Below are 4,932 nucleotides of genomic sequence, written 5' to 3' on the forward strand. Positions count from 1 at the left end.
TGAATGCTCTCCAGAGCTTGAAGTTCCTTCCTTAAATAAAGTGCCCAGAACTGAACACAGCTGTGATCTGACCAATGATTTGTGGAGGTGTAGCATCACTTCCTCAGCTTTATACTCAATGCCTCTATTTATAACAGGAAGGAGCCTCTCAGCCTTCTTCACAAAGGTTTCAGCTTGCCTGGTCAACTTCAGAGAATGATAAACATGAACCCCGCGGTCCCTCTGCTCCAGTGCTCCCTTCAAAGACGTACCATTGACCCTGCATTGTTGCTCTGTGTTTCTGGTAGCAAAATGCATTACCTAACATTTCTCTGCATTGGAATTCATCCGCCAGATTTCTGCTCATTTGGCCAACTTGTCAATCTTCCTGTGAAGACACTCAGCATCATCCTCCCAATCACTCATCTCCGTGGATTAGTATCAACTGCAAATTTAGAAATCATATCCTCAACACCCAACTCCTAATCATTTATATAACCAATGTAGTTATCAATGTGATCTTGTCAGTTTCTTCTATGTGCATGTAACTATCAATCTCTACATGTCCGTTTTCCCGATGTGAATGTGTGTGTTTACCAGTCTGTTCATGCTCTGTGAATTGAGACAGTCAACATTAATCTGTACTTGTCAATTTCTCCTAGATCAACATGTGAATGCAGTTACCAATCTATGCCCCTCAATCTCTGCCTTGTCAATGTGAATTTAAATATCGATTTCTACCTGTCAGACCCAGTTTGATGAATCTGAACACTGCAGGTACTAATATGTACCTGCGAGATTCTGTTCTGTGAATAGGAGTGTCATCGTCAGAGTGTACTTGTCAGATTATGCTGTGTGAAACTGGGAGTGTAGTTATAATTCTGTTCCTGTCACTTTTAGCTTTGTGAATGAGAGTGTAGTTATTAATCTGTCCCTGACAGATGCTAAAATGCGAATGTGTGACTTGTTAACAGAAACTGACCGATGGACACTGATAGTCACACATTTGCATCACAGTAACTGTTGTCATTATTTGTTTGTCTGTTTCAGCAACATGAATGAGTGTGTAGTTATCAGCCTGTACTTGTCAGGTTCTACTGTTGTGTATCAAAGTGGAAGCTCGTCATATTCTCTGTGTCTGTGATACATTGTGATATTTGTTATGAGGGTGTTAATCTTTTCTGCATTTTGTGATTTTTTTTTAGTTGACTGTCAGTTGGTTAGGGTGAGTGGGGGAGAGAGGAGAAAGGGCAATGGCAGAAAGGAAACTGCTTTATTCTGCGAACCATTCTGACTTATGGTCACACGTTTCCTGTTTGGGTAGAGAGTCTGGGATCTGTGGTATCACTGAGACATTTAGTTTTAATTTGTACCCAGACATTGTTGGTATTTTTTTGTAAAAGAGTTTTATTCTGCATGTCAGTTCATTTCTGTATGATGTTTTTTAGACCAATATGCAACACAACAGCATGTCATCTCCTTTCTCATCAAAATCAGAATCACTGGTATGGTACAGCTCGGAAGCAGACCATTCAGCCCATTGTGTCTGTACTAGAACATTCTCTTCTGCATTCAGATCTGCGTAAATGTTGGGGAAAGTGAACTTCATCGACTCATTGTGAGCGTTTATATGAAAAGGACAACTTGACATCAGTTCTGCTATCATTTGACTTTTAATAACTATAATGCTAGTTTTGATGTTTCCCACAGTCTCAGGTAGAGTATATTTATTTCATTCATTTATCTCAGTTCATGCCTCCTGTAGTGGATTGGAAACAGCCGAAGTTATTTAATTGTTAGTGCCTGAGGGAACACATGCAAGTGAAAACATAACACACTGCGACAGAAAGGATTCTGTGCTACTCTTCAGAGTCAAGGTAGGAAATACAATGAACTTTTTGCACAATGATCTTGTATAGTGCAGAATCTAACAAGCAGTAATGAGATATAAAATGTGTGTATTCAGAGTGCCATTAGTTTTTGTTTCAGTGCATATTGATGTACTTTCCTGAACACTGCTGAGCTAACAATCAGTGTAAACTAATCCATTTGCAACTAAGTGAAAGGGTGACAAACCATTCAACTGCATTGGAGCTGATGGACCATAATATTCCTGGTACAGAAAAGACAATTGGCTAATTCACTTCTATTTTCTGATGTAAACAGAGCATTGCCCTGCCCTTTAGTGTGATAGAACATAGAACAATACAGCACAGAGCAGGCCCTTCGGCCCACTATTTTGTGCTGAACATTTGTCCTAGCTTAAGCACCCATCCATGTTCCTATCCAATTGCCGCTTAAAGGTCGCCAATGATTCTGACTCTGCCACTCCCACAGGCAGCGCATTCCATGCCCCCACCACTCTCTGGGTAAAGAACTTACCCCTATACCTTCCACCCTTCACCTTAAATTTATGTCTCCTTGTAGCACTCTGTTGTACCCGGGGAAAAAGTTTCTGACTGTCTAATGATGCACCATTAACAGTACTCTTGTGTTACTCTATAGTAGGGAGGAGGAAAGGAAAAGGACTCTTGTTCTGCATTGCATGACAAAAAATATGTAAACTGTCAAATTCGATTTATGGAATAATCAACACTGTTCAACTCTGCTTGAAAATAAATCAAGCAGTTCTACAAACCTACCGATTTTGGCTTTTTTTCCCCCCTTTCTCCACTGCTTTGAAGGGTGGTTATTAGATTCCATTGATGCATTGTGAAAATTGCAGCCAGATTTCACGCTTTTTTGTGATACATCCGAGGGAGGGGGAAGAGGAATGCAGAGCTTGTTGTCGATAATTGCAACTAACTTTGAAAGAAGTACATAATTATCTTAAAAAAGGTTTCTGGTTCGACTGAAACAGACAAAACAAAGTCTTCTATTACAATATGAAGAAATGGAGAATAATGATGTGATAACATGGGGATGGCAGCTTCTATGCTACAGTGATACATTTATGCAAATAGATGCTGGCTGATCAGGATGAAAATTGTTAGCTGGTTGTTTCTGATCGGTGCAGACTCTAAAGTTTCAAAGGGCCTGATTCTGTGCTGTCAGCCTCTCACTCTCTGACAAAGGATTTGTGGGTAGAAATTATTTTGAATGTAACATTTTCTGTTACTTGCAATGGTAATGGAACTGCAAGGTGCTTAGACTTTGTAATATGTGTCAGGATGGTGTAAGTGAGAGAGAGAGGGAGAGAGAGAGATTCTGTGTGTTGGGAGTAATCATTCTATGTCAGGCTTTGACAGAGAATGTGCATTTGGAATTCATATTATTTGATTGCTGTGTCCATATACATGACAAAAGATTAATTCTGTCACTCTCAATTCCTGAGCTGAAATGTTCCCTTCAATATAAATTTGTACTCAATATCTAGAGTCATAGATGTACAGCATGGAAACAGACCCTTCGGTCCAACCCATCCATGCTGATCAGATATCCCAACCCAATCTGGTCCCATCTGCCAGCACCCGGCCCACATTCCTCCAAAGTCTTCCTATTCATATACCCATCCAAATGCCTCTTAAATGTTGCAATTGTACTAGCCTCCAGCACTTCCTCTGGCAGCTCATTCCATACCGGTATCACGCTGTGTGTGAAAAAGTTGCCCCTTAGGTCTCTTTTATATCTTTCCCCACTCACCCTAAACCTATGCCCTCTAGTTCTGGACTCCCCAATCCCAGGGAGAAGACTTTGCCTATTTATCCTGTACATGCCCATCATAATTTCACCCCTCAGCCCCCGACGCTCCAGGGAAAACAGCCCCAGCCTGTTCAGCCTCTCCCTTTAGCTCAAATTGTCCAACCCTGGCAACAGCCTTGTAGATATTTTCTGAACACTTTAAAGTTTCACAACATATTTATGATAGGAAGGAGACCAGAATTGCATGCAGTATTCTAACAATGGCCTAACCAATGTCCTGTACAGCAGCAAAATGACCTCGTAACTCTTGTACTCAATACTCTGACCAATTAAAGAAATGCTGCCTTCAATATTCTATCTACCTGCGACTCTACTTCCAAGGAGCTATGAACCTGCACTCCAAAGTCTCTTTGTTCAGCAATACTCCCTAGGGCCTTACCATTAAGTGTCTAAGTTAAACTCCATCTGCCACTTCTCAGCCCATTGGCCTATCTGGTCAAGATCCTGTTGTAATCTGATCTAACCCACTTCACCTCAGATTTTGGTGTCAGCTGCAAAATTACTGACTGTACCTCTTATGCTCACATCCAAATCATTTATGTAAATGACAAAAAGTAGAGGACCCAGCACCGATCCTTGTGGCACTCCACTGGTCACAGGCCTCCAGTCTGAAAAACAACCCTCCACCACCACCCTCTGTCTTCTACCTTTGAGCAGTTCTGTATCCAAATGGCGAGTTATGCCTGAATTCCATCAGATCTAACCTTGATAATCATTTTCCCATGGGGAACCTTGTCAAACGCCTTACTGAAGTCCATATAGAACACATCTAATGCTCTGCCATCATCAATCCTCTTTGCTACTTCCTCAAAAAACTCAATCAAGTTTGTGAGACATGATTTCCCACGCACAAAGCCATGCTGACTATCCCTAATCAGTCCTTGCCTTTCCAAATACATATACATCCTGTCCCTCAGGATTCCCTCCAATATGCCCACCACCGAGGTCAGGTTCACTGGTCCATAGTTCCCTGGCTTGTCCTTACCACCCTTCTTAAACAGTGGCACCATGGTAGCCAACCTCCAGCCTTCCAGCACCTCACCTGTGACTATCGCTTATACAAATATCTCAGCAAGAGGCCCAGCAATCACTTCTCTAAGAGTTCTCAGGTACACCTGATCAGGTCCTGGGGATTTATCCACTTTCATGCGTTTCAAGACATCCAGCACTTCCTCCTCTGTAATCTGAACATTTTGCAAGATGTCACCATCTATTTCCCTACAGTCTATATCTTCCATATCCTTTTCCACA

The 4,932-nt window shown here is 41.6% G+C and overlaps 1 long non-coding RNA gene across 1 annotated transcript in view; it reads right to left on the reverse strand.

Moving 5' to 3' along the window:
* The window catches only part of LOC122547710, a 19,138-nt gene extending 15,719 nt beyond the window's left edge, over positions 1-3,419 (reverse strand). The window contains exon 1 of the long non-coding RNA XR_006311071.1: positions 2,622-3,419. This is a non-coding gene — a long non-coding RNA (uncharacterized LOC122547710). The remainder of the gene's footprint in view (positions 1-2,621) is intronic.
* Between the last annotated feature and the right edge of the window lie 1,513 nt (positions 3,420-4,932).

This window comes from Chiloscyllium plagiosum, unplaced genomic scaffold (genome assembly GCF_004010195.1).
Source record: "Chiloscyllium plagiosum isolate BGI_BamShark_2017 unplaced genomic scaffold, ASM401019v2 scaf_9208, whole genome shotgun sequence".
Taxonomy (NCBI): Eukaryota; Metazoa; Chordata; class Chondrichthyes; order Orectolobiformes; family Hemiscylliidae; genus Chiloscyllium; species Chiloscyllium plagiosum.